We start from the raw sequence: 12,765 nt of genomic DNA, 5'->3' as shown, positions 1-12,765 counted from the left end.
ACTTTACGCAATACTGAAACCTGTTCTTTGGTGCTAAGCAGAAGAAAGGATCACCAGTCATGTGTAAATTCATTCGTAACTTACGGACAACTTTATGAAATGGGCCCTGGGGCCGAGATGACCTCTTCCCCACACTGCTGGCTTACTTACCCCTCCTATAGTAATTTAGAAAGACACATAGATCATTAAGGAAGGAATGGAGAACTGAAGTGAAGGGAATTATTTTTTTTTTGCGACAGAACATGGTATCTGGGGAAAAACTACTCCAAAGCAGGGATCATTTTTTTCACCTCTTCAAAATAAAAATACAAGTTTTCATAAATTTTGATACAATGTTTAGAAAATTCAAATCATATTTCACCATTTTCCTTTCTTTTTGTTGCTATTCTCCATTTCCATATTTTTCCCGGTCTTATAACTTCTGATTGGCCCAAGCGGAGCCCCCCCCCCCATCTTTACTCATGTGCAAGTGATAAAAGTGACAGTTATGTTTATTGTTTTATTTTTTTAAAGGAAAAAACATGATCATGATATCTGTTCTATTGGATGAAGAAAATGAGATAGTAAGACAGATAAACTTGTAAATATGTTGGGCATTTTTCAAAAAAATAACTTGTGAAAATCCAAGAAGAATGAAATGAATTTAAGTTCTCTAGAGGTTCATTGGAAAAAAGTTCAAATTAAAAATTATAAGCATAATAAAGAAATAAATTGCAGTTGAACAGTACCTAATAGACATTCTTAGAAGTATATAAAACTCAGGCTTGAGATAATTTGAACAGATAATCAGACAAACAGAGCACTGAAAATTTGATCAAAATCAGACGAGGAATAACACGGAATAATAATAAGTTATGACATTTTAAAGTCTTCCATTGTTCTAGTGAAAGAGTTCTAGGCTTATCTTCATGAATATTCAGTGAGCAAATTGATGATACCATATAACCCCACTCATTTTTGTATTTTATAAAACTAGGTTTATTCAATTTTTTCCTCCAAGAACTATAATATTGGATTGATAACTGATTTAGTGCATTAGATATTTATTGCTGCAATTTATTTCATTATAAGGGAGACATATCATTCACTCATGTATGAAATAATGAAGCAATTATTATTTCATGTATAGAAAAGGGAGAGTTGGAATGAAACATCAGTCCAACTAGTGAATATTCATGACAATGTGCATAAAACTGTTTTCACAAAATATTGCTTAATTTTAAAATTCAATAACTCAGATTTTCAGAATAAACAGATTTTTATGAAATTTTCAGCATTTTGCTTTGTGAATTTTACTATATTCATTGAGATATAAATATTTTCAGCCCGGAGTACCCCTTTAAGCATAAATTTTAAAGTCATGCTTGTCAAAGGGTTTGTAAATGAAGTAAACAGCCTACACAGCAAAAACTGTGGTGTTAACCGGTGTACATAGAGGACCACACCAGTTATTTTACACCGGTGTTAAATTGGTGGTGCTAGTTTTACACCTATAGGTGTTATGACAACACCTATGCCTTTTACATATACACTCTTTGGTGTAATGTTCAATCTCTAGGGTGTTATTTTAACACCTCAGGGTGTGGTCCTCTATTAACACCAACTGGTGTCAGTTTTAACACCACAGTTTTTACAGTGTACTATCATTTTAAATAAGTATAGCAAACATTTATTTCTTTGCACAAACTTCGCAACCCGTAATACTAAAAGACCAGCTCTGGATTCGCGCCTGTTATAAGTCATTGTATGTGAAAGAAATGAAAAGAGGGGACAAGAAGAGAAATTTGAAACAAGGATGCAAGATATAGGAATATAAAAAGGGATGGATGACGAAGTGCAGTGGCGTACAGAAGAGTATTGGGGTGCTTGCCCCCCCAATAATAATGATAAATAAAAAATACCACCAAGGAAAAAAAGTAGAAAAAAAGAAGAGAGAAGATCCATTCTATTATTCAAATAAAATTTATGATGCAGCACAGCCACAGTCAAGAGCGCCAGAGTAGAGAGGGTTTGTGTGTTTGTGGAAGGAGAGGGAAGGGGTATGCAAAAAAAAGAAGAAAATCAACCAATGTCTGATTTATGTAAGTTACTAACTAAACAAAGCAAACCTCATAATAATGATCTTATTAGTATGTAACTCATATTTGTAACATCATCATCATCATCATCCCCATCATCATCATCATCATCAACATCCCCATTATCATCATCATCATCATTATCATCATCCTCCTCCTCCTCATCACCCCACCATCACAATCATCATCATCATCATCGCCATCATCATCCCCATCATCATCATCATCATCATCATCATCATCATCATCATCATCATTATCTTCATCATCATCATCATCCTCATCAACATCATCATCATCAACATCCCCATTATCATCATCATCATCATCATCATCATCATTATCATCATCATCCTCCTCCCCATCACCCTCATCACCCCACCATCATCATCATCATCATCATATGTCTTCATCCCCATCATTAATTATCATCATCTTACACATATATTGGATTTTTGTCATAGAAAATATTGAAACATTTGCTCACTCGCAACTTTTTATGACTTTGTGATAAAAAAAAAACAGAGAAGAGAAACCTTAGATTTATTATTTTGATATAATAGGCCTACATCTATGAGAGAAAATGATATAACGTTTATTACATCAGATGGCGCTATAACCCAAAGCTCTGTTTGACTGGTTTATTTACCATAATTATGACACACGTGAGCAAATTGTTGTTGAATCGAAGCAGCTTATCGCATACGGTAAAGTTCTATGGATGTGGGCCAGAAGTCCAGGCGGTCGGAGTCGTGCTGCTACGGTTCACCCGTTTCAATCGCCCACCAATTGCTTCTACCAGAAGGTTAGCGGCCTTGCTTTTCACCAACTTTAATAGCGTTTAGGCGTGTCGGATACAGTTGTTTGTGCTTATTCATTTTTTTCCATTTGGTAGACTGAGGAGTGCATCGCAATTCGTCAATAGTTTGATAACAACATCCGGACTTTACAAGAGTCAAGACAAATAATCAGTAATCGGTTGTTTATAGTTGTTGGAGTTTGAAGAAGTTGCCTCGCTGCCCGGACGTTTGCTTTTCAGAAGTTACGTACAAGTACCGGTCGCAGCCTCCGGAGCGGTGTTGCCATCTCCGCTGACCCGTGGTGTTCTGGTGATTAAACATGATTTGAAGGAATACCCTACTCGGATTTACTCTTGCTGATATCATCAGGTCTTCGGGTAAGTTTAATAAGATCCATTCTATTTTCTCATCATCATCATCATCATCATGATCATCATCATCATCATCATTATGTTTCTCATCATCATCATCCTCATCATCGACATCATCACCATCATCATCATGATCATTATCATCACCTGTCATCATCCCCATCATCATGATGATGATGATCATCAATTCATCCTTCATCCCCATCATCATTATCATCACCACAATCAGCCGAATTTATTAAATGATTCACAGTGTTTCTATGAAGATGATGAAATGGAATGATGTTGGTATTGGAGATGACAGTGGTGATGATAATGTTATTCCAAGAATTGGTGATGACTAGGTCAAACGATGATATCAAAAGTGGATTTCATATTGGAGAAAATATAGTTTGGTTGTTAATGATTGTAATGTTTGATGATGATTAAATCCGGGGGGGGGGGGGGCACTTACATTGACTAGTGGATGCCATGCGCGACCCCCCAAAAACACGTAAAAAGGATGTCTTTTTCACGATAGGGTATGTTACGTACGTAACGTGATAAGGGTGTCAAAAATACAAAAATAATGAAAAAACATCTATTTCGCGAGGAAAGTTACGTGTTTAGGGTCATTTTGCGGGGATGATAAAATAAAATTAAAATGTTTTATAAAGGATGTCCTTTTCACCCCAACACTACGTGTTTAGAGTCAGATTTGCGCGAGGTGTGGAAGGTGGGGTCGTACTAAACCAAATTATGTGTAAAGGCAAAACCAACGACCGAAGGACCCGTGACATATTCCTGTACTTGTTTAGGTGTTCATTTCAGGGAATATTTGCCATGAGTATCGTTTGGTTTCCAATACTTGTTAAGGGTAGGGTTTCACGCCAATACTTGTTAAGGGGTGCATTTTCAGAATATGGAAATTATGTGTTTAGGGTGCTTTTCGAGACCCTGTGGTCGCGCATGGTATCCACCTCAATGGAAGTGGCCCCCCCCCCCGATTAAATTTAAATATGTCTCTGTCTCTGCTCACAAATTTTATACAGCACTGTTTATACTTGTAACAGGAATTTTTTACAGGAAACAAAGGTTTGATTTAACTTAATTAAAAAAGGAAGACAAAAATGTGCTCACTGTTTATACTTTGTAATCGTAACATGAATAAAAGGAAAAAAGGTTTGATATGACGTATGTGTACATGTACATATAATTAAAATAGGAAAACAAAAATGTGCTCATAATTCAGATATAACTTGGTTGACTGATAGTAGATCAACTTCCCTTTAAATTCCATCAGTGTTCTGTGTTCTTGATTTGGCATAATTAAAACCAAGCCCCAGGATAACTTAATACATGTATGTCAAGAAAAGTTGAACGGAAGTCATATGAAAATCAATTTTCATAAAAAAAGGTAGTCTAGAAACCGCAATCAGGTTTTACAACAAAAGCCTCATTGTACCCTCAATACACTCACGATGTGATCATCAAGTAACGTTCCATAGTACAATATATCTCTTAGAACTTAGAATTGTATAAACTGCTGGGGAACACAAAACTGTTTTTGTTGCATATATTGGAAAGTTGGGATTCTTGGGAAATATTTGGCAACAATAGGATTGCGAAAAAGCAATGATATGAATCGCTCGCCTCCCTGACTCCGAGTGTCTGTTTGGTGTTGGTTATTTGCCTCCGATTAAACCCGATTCATCCAAGCTATTTATCAAGGCATGGACTCACTGGCTGCTCTTTGGTCAAAAGCCGCAGGCGACTCTTTGTTAGCCGAGGGTCTATAGAAATAAATATACACATAACTGCATTACTATATGGACAAGCAAAGTGTTTGTTCTTCGACACAACTTGGTTTTGCCATTTGCCAGTGGCTGTCACTGAGCCGAAGTTGTACTATTTATTTTGTTGCTGAAGGGCAGTGGTACTGATAAATAAAATGATAAAGGAAAGCAACAGTCATACAGTGTTCATGATGATTGCATCTTGGATGTACAATTTATGCAGCTTTTTTAATATTGAGAGACTGACGGCCTCTGACTGAATGTAATAGGCTATTATTGCAAGGTTTATTCTTTGGTAAGTCATTTACACATATTGCACATATTTCACTCTACATATACATGTGAAATGCACAGGTATTATATATATGTAATCCAGATTGACTGTTCTTTAGTGACAATTCAGATTCTCAATTGAGTATGAATCCTACAGATTCGTGTTTTAATCTCAAAGGATTTGAAGTCCCTCAAGATCTATTGAAAAAGAAATCTTAAAAGATTCAAACTATAATGTGAGCAAAATTTGATTGGTTCCTAATTACAGTCCATGTAGTGTTTAACCATTCTCCTTGATAGGTTTTAGTCACAAAAGTTTTGAAGGGGTTCAAAAGAATTCTAGCCTTGCTTTTCATTTTAAAAAGCAAAATCAACATAATGAATAAATATCAAGTGATAAACATGTACCAAGTTTGTTGGCCATTTAATTGATTCTGTGATTTGATTGTGTGATCAATTTTATCATTTCCACATCTTGAATTTATGTTTGAAATTATTACAGTTTGAACTACATGTAACCTGTCAGTGATGTCTTGTATTATAAACTATCACCCCCAAGCCTGATTGAATTAATACAACTTCCTTGTAGGATAAGCTCTATCGAGCATGAAATATTTTCATTCAACTGGTTAACCGACAATAGGATGCTCAAATGACTTGGATAAATCCTCTTTTGTCAGCTTTTGTATTTATTTTCATTTGATCTATATCTTTCATTTAGCAGTCTGGCAAGGTATTTATTTTCAAGTGACTATGATGCACCTTTTTATTGACAAAAGTTAAGGTTTTGACGAGAAAGGATATTTGGCATAAAGCTGATTCAAATTTGTCCCATCTCGTCAAAAGTCTATGAAACTTCTCTGCCAGTTTTATAAGTGTCACCCTATCCACTACATGCACCAAACAATATATTTGATGCTCATTGTTTTTCATCCTGAGTGAAACTAACTTTTTGATATTTTGAACAATTTTCAGCAATTGGGCAAAGTTCTGGAGGATGTGTGAAAAAAAAGAATTTGCTATGAGAGTGCATCTCTTCACTACATGAACCAAACAATATATTTGATGCACATCATTTTTCATCTTGAGTGATAAATAACTTCTTAAATAATTTGAACAATGTTCAGCAATTGAGCAAAGTTTTAGAGGATGTGTGAAAGAAAAGAATTTGCTATAAGAGTGCATCTCTTCATATGTAGTGTACAGATCTACATGTATGTAATCCACTTTATAATCCTCTGAAACATGAATATAGGCTCGAGAGAACATCAACAATGCATACCATACATGTAGGTCCATGCATAGACAGACTACACAGCAGACATTCATTTTTTTTCTGAGGCTACTTTTCACTATACTTTCTTTTGATATGAAACTTTAATACTGCAGTGTATAGGGATTTTCTTTGGCCCTTTTGAGCATTTCAGGGGTGAAATTGCCCAAAACTGTCTGTACATGTAATATCCCCCCTGCTATACAGTGAGTCTGCTGCTGACTGTCACGGATATACTCTTTGCTTTCAGAGTTGAACTGGAAATAAATCTATTTGGATTTCTTAAGTTCCAGTAGATTCTTTGATAGTTTAGCCCAACTCGGAAATAACTTGAAAGGGCCTCAAAAACTTACCGCTACCACTACATGTAGTTCAGTTTGGCCCATGTGAGTGTTAGGCCCTTGTGAGTGTCAAGCTACTTTCTTGAAAGCTCAGCATGGAGGGACATTCAGGTATTTATAAACAAAAGTCCCTTTACCCCCTAGTGCCCTTTTATCACTGGTTTAATTTTCATTTGGTTTAGATTTATATACACCAAATAAGATTAGATGAAGTACATGTGTATTTTGGATGAAATATGAGTTTAATAAAGTAAAAAGTAGTTTAGACAAGGTCAGGGGAAAAAAATCATGGAGGGGGGGGGGGGGCATTTAGCCGTAAAAAAACTTGAAAAGAACCCTGGAAACTAAAAGAAAATGAGCACTGGAAATCCCCATTTATTGGAATGTCTAATAAATAGAGCTCTTTAATATCCAATTTGGAAGATTGAGGCAGTAATACCATGGTCACATTTGTTCTACGGCGGCCGTACGGCGAGTCGAAAACAGCTGTTTTAACATTTTGTACCAGCTAAATATATAGGTGGTTTGAATAAAAATGAATAAAACGGCTGTTTTCGACTCGCCGTACGGCCGCCGTAGAGCAAATGTGACCAAGGTATTAGTTACAGTTTGAAGTATCCCTCGAAAATAATATACAAAAAAATTTGCGTGGACAAATTTGAAATTAAAACAACTTTTGGGCCAAATAATGGGTACTGCAGGCTGAAAAAATATGATTTGAACAGATTAAGAAAAATCAGACATACAAAACAACTGAAAATTTGCTGAGCATGCAAAATATCTCAATCATATGGTCATTTTACGTTTTTGTACACGGTTTTAGAAAAAAAGTGAGTGGCTGACGCTCCCCAACCCCCGCTTCCGCGGCCCCTGAAATATCCCTTTAAGTGATGTTTTTACATACATATACCAATTTGATTTCGTATACTATAAGTTCGATAGACATGATGGTATTTGACGATCTGAGAATTAGACCTGATAATGGATAGAAACCTTGAACAAAGTATACTTCAAAATATGTCTCTTGATGCAGTACGGTACAGGTGTTTTCATAAACGATTTCATTCATATCGAGTTTCTTGCTGATTTCTAAAGGGAGTTTTCATCGTGAAGGGAAAGCATTCATGCTGGTATGCTCGACCGCAGACTAAAATAAGATCTGCCAAGGAGTCATTTTGTCATCAGTTTGGAGCTGAAAAGAATTAGGATATGTAATCCTCTAACTTTTTAAAGATTCCTGGGTCCCGTTTCATAAAACCTGATAGTATTGAATATTTTTTTTTTCACAACCACTAGGCAGACGCTTTCTTAAGTGTTGCAAATCTATTGTCAAAAACACTTCATGACAAAGCAGTCTCAAAATGTGACTTTGGACAAATGAAATATTTGCAATTTTTTGTCAGCTCTGATTCTTCAGACGATCTGCTCTCCCAGTCCACCAGTTTTCGACAAATTTTGACAAAGACCTCTCAGTTGTTCATTTTGATTGACGCACATTTTCAATGAATCTGTCCCTGTTGCAGCTGCGAAAACTTGCAAATTAATAGCAAGTGCTTGAAATCATTGAGAAATTTCCCAACAGCTGATTTCTTTAAGCACAAATGAGGAAAAAATTATCAATGGCATAAAAAAAATCCAGGCCAGTAGGGTGTCTCAGTAAAAAGCTGAAAAGGAGCTCTTTCATATTCTGGTAAATAAAAAAAATGTAATAATATATGTACTGTACATGTATAATAATCTCTGAATATTATCCAAAATAGGATAATCTTTTATATACCCACTGTACATGTAGCATTGTTTGATTGATTTAAGTCCCATTTTAACTCCTTTTATATGTAATAATTTGGCACCTCCTCATTTTATTGTTTGCCTGTACATGTAAAAAAAGTAATGCATTTTTTCTGATTTTTTTTGAATTTGAAATGTATCATTCATTTCATTGCCTTTGTTCCCTATCTAGGAAAAATGTTCAGCTCACAGTGGTAATTAACAATTAGACTTTAAATTAACATAGGAACGGATGATGGGTCTTAATTGATTACTTTCATTCTTTTCACTATAGATGTGCAATCTAGATTTGCAGTAACAAAGTAATTAGCATGTTAGATACCTGTACATGCACCTATAGTAGGGCGTGGCACTGGCACCGGTCCAACGGTCCTGGACCGGTAAAAATTGCTGTCGGGCCAGTAAGTATTCAGAAATAGCCAGATTTACTGATCTGACATAACCAGTAAAAATATGTGAAACTGATAAGAATGATATTTTCTCCTCTTTTGTAAATTAGAAAAATGACTTAGGCATCACAAAATGTTCTCATGAATTATGTTCTGTGTATATTTTTTTGTTGGGGGGGGCAATGAAAGTAATAAAAGACAGCAAAATAAAATAAAGTCTTGTTTTATTGTTTTTCTTTATATTTTGGGGACCAGTATATTTTAGGTTTGGACCAGTTAAAAATGGAAAAACTGGGTATCTACTGGTCCGACATGAACAGGTTGGAAGAGTAGAAAAAAGGGTTAGTGTGGAGCCCTGCCTATAGGGTTGAATTTTGATCATAATTGTAGAATTCCCCCTTTAAATTCTTGAAATACCTTATCTCTTACCTGGATATTCCATGCACAATGATACCAGTGTTTGGAATCAGTTGACTATAACATAACCCTCACTATGGAGTATTGTGAAATAGTTGGTAATTGTATGTTATTCACACTGCAAAAAAATCTAATTTGGAAAATTTGCAAGTTTACATAGTGCTAAAGACACACCTATAAATAAGTCATGCAATTGAATACATGTAGATAAAAAAATGGGGAGGGGGAATTTGATGTTTTTATGCAGGACCTATATTTATGTTTTGTTAACCCAGGTACTTGTCCATGTAGGATCTACTACAGTTTTATGTATCAAAAGGATAAGTAGGCCTACATACACGTGTATGTAAAACCCTATTAAAGTTGCAGGTTGATGAAAAAATCCCCACATCGTGTGAATGACCCCTTATGATTGGTGTGATTTTGATGAAAAAGAAAGGTGTTTATAGAGTGTTTATAGATCGCTGAAGGCACCAAAGTATCAATCTCCATTACATGCTTAACTGAGCTGGCATTATGCCCTCAAATTCCCATTCAAAGGTAGGTTAATAGAAAATCAATACCTTTAAACTCTCAGTTCACGAAACCAAAAGTGTAATACCTGACTGCCTCTGGTAATCACTTTGGTTTTGTACATGTGTAGGTCTGTAATACTAGTGACTTTTCTGTTGTTGGACAGTAAATAATCCTCTCTTTTTTTCAGTGAGTTCTGTACTTGAGAACAATGTCATCTTTTGTTATCTTATCATTATTGAAATATTATATTTGGTGTTAACTACCTAAGTAGGTGGTTTCAGACTGCCTCGGAGTTCGTCAGTTCCAGGTATTTTCTGTTTGGAAAATTTACCCCGATCAGAAAATACCAGGTAATATTGGCAATGTGAAAGCAAATTTCGGGAACTTTTAGCACAGCGTGTAGTTGGGCGCGTGCGCCTCAGATGGCTGCTGAGCTAGCAACCGCGTAGCCAGGATTTCATTTTGGAGGGGGCGGTAAATACACGCGAAGCATGCCAACACTTAACAGAGCGTGCTCCCTATGGGGTGGGTGCAGGGAGGGGGAGTTTCCCCCCCTTGGGAAGCTCAAAGGAAATGAAAAGGAGCCGTCTCTCTTGTCTTTAGTACCTGTATCAGCTCCAATTTAGTTAACTATGTTTTGATTTTGAACCTTGTTTTTAAAAGTGATTGTGAAGGCACAAAAAGGAATACAATGGAGGAAATTAGAATAGTAATGACCCCGCGCAAAGCGCGGAAGTTTAAGCGTTTTATCAATTTTTTTTTGCAAAGAAAAGGGTTCCGGGAAAAGGGTATTTACTAAGATATTGAATACTTCCCTTGGAAAGATCAGATTTGATTAGAAACAATTTAGCGACAGTGCATATCTTAAACTCGCAGAACAGAGGACAAGAAGTGTATATGCCAGGAGGAAGATATTCCTCCCCGCGCAGAGCAGTGAAACTCTGAAATTTCAAAGGGCGGACGTTTCATCAAATGCAGATATCTCTAATACCCCATCGGCTCTAATTCAATTGATTTTCTAAGATTATTGAACTTCATTACAAGGTAAATAGTGCGCAAAAAGTTGAAACTTCTGTGATTTATTGAAATTATATAAAAAAGGTTGCCAAATTTCTTTCCTGAAGCGCTTCATTTTTAATTTTTAAGAAACTTAAGTCATTCAAAATTTCAAACTGAGGGCGTAAAACAGGACAAGAGATGAATGTGCAGGGAAATGACATGAAGTCTAATAGAATTTAATAAAAAATATTGTACTTTTTTATTTAATATGACATGATTTTTATACCTTCCTCTTTTTAAACTAGGAACCTGTTTGCCCCAAATTTATGGATGTATAGTAATGAGCTGAAAAGCGGGAGAGGTTGCCTTTATGGAGGTTACGGCAGAAATTGATATACAGATTTTACCCGCCCGGAGCCGACTCGACCAGAAGTTGCGCGATCAGTAAGAAAAAGATAACTTCATATATTTCGGCCTAACTTTACTCTAATTCCATGCCCTAATGTATACATTTGAACTGCATGTAACTGGCAAGAAACACATATAGCCAAGGTGGAAAAACAGGGTTAGAGAAAGGGTGGGGGAAACAATAGAGAACTTTAATATTGTCATTTAACCGCGCGGAAGCAAAATTTATATATTAATTTAGAGGAAGAGTGAAGGAGTTTCTATTTTGAGAAAAAAAATACCGCAAAGCTACCTTTTTGCCCTTTTCTCCTCTCTTTTCTCCCTTCTTTTTTTCCTTTGGGGACGTTTTTTTTGGGGGGGGCGACTGCCCCCTGGCTACGCGCCTGTGAGCTAGTGATTTTGAATCTCGCCCCTTGCCTGCTTATCAGACCATACTTCGCATGCTCGTAACTTCGTAACTTATCCCGAAGGATATGTTTCGGGGCGGTGTGAATGCAAGAATAATTAATGGGTATTTTTTAGCCTAAAATTGTTCCTGTAATTTAACGGGGATTCTAATGATCAAGGTGGTTTGAAACCACCAAGTGTGAGAATGCAGATTATCTATTCAGGGTAAGGGGGGGGGGGGATGAGTGCATTGATAAACTTTTTTTGAATTTTGTTTTCATTTTTTACATAGGCCTACATGCATATCATGTCTTAAAGGGAAAGTTCACCCTGAAGAAGACTTTGTTTTAAAAATAGCAGAAAAAATAGTAAAAAATATTGGTGAAGGTTTGAGGAAAATCTGTTAAAGAGTAAGAAAGTTATTAGAGTTCAAAATTTGGGATTTGTGACATCATAAACGAGCAGCTGCCCCATGTGTTATGTAATATAAAATGTATGAATTTCAAGTTTTGTATGGTTCCTGATGACTTAATTTTGTTTTCTATTCATGATCGGGTGTGAAATGATTTGTCTATTGATATACAAAAGTTACAGTGAAAACCATTTTCAATTTTCTGAGAAAATGACATTTCATTGATTTTTTACCATTCGCTATGTAGAAATGCTGCTCGCATATGACGTCACAAATAAAATAATTGAATTTCTGATAACTTTTTAATTACTTGATGAATTTTTCTCAAACCTTCGGCAATATTTTTTATTATTTTTTCTGCTATTTTTACAATAAACTTTTTGTCAGGGTGAACTTCCCCTTTAACCAGGAAAATTTAATTTTGTTATGCTATTTTTTTGGGGGGAGGGAGTGCACAGATATTGGACTGTGTTCATTTCCTTTTCCCTCTTTCGCTTTTTCTCTCTTGCTGTAGTTCAGATTGTTCCCTCCTGCTTCA

At 35.8% G+C, this 12,765-nt stretch overlaps 1 protein-coding gene across 3 annotated transcripts in view; it reads left to right on the top strand.

The window, feature by feature from the left end:
- The first annotated feature begins 2,908 nt into the window (after positions 1-2,908).
- Positions 2,909-12,765, top strand: part of LOC121429948 — a 43,408-nt gene continuing 33,551 nt past the window's right edge. The window contains exon 1 of one of the 3 annotated variants that reach the window (XM_041627211.1): positions 2,909-3,247. The gene's annotated coding sequence lies outside the window, so the exon portion shown is untranslated. Of the gene's footprint in view, positions 3,256-5,222; positions 5,320-12,765 lie in introns of those variants that run through there. The other 2 variants (XM_041627209.1, XM_041627210.1) reach the window with 2 other exon arrangements.

The sequence above is a fragment of the Lytechinus variegatus genome, chromosome 16 (genome assembly GCF_018143015.1).
Source record: "Lytechinus variegatus isolate NC3 chromosome 16, Lvar_3.0, whole genome shotgun sequence".
NCBI lineage: Eukaryota > Metazoa > Echinodermata > Echinoidea > Temnopleuroida > Toxopneustidae > Lytechinus > Lytechinus variegatus.
The sequence above is the reverse complement of the archived record's forward strand: the minus strand, read 5'-3'. Positions and strand labels throughout refer to the sequence as shown.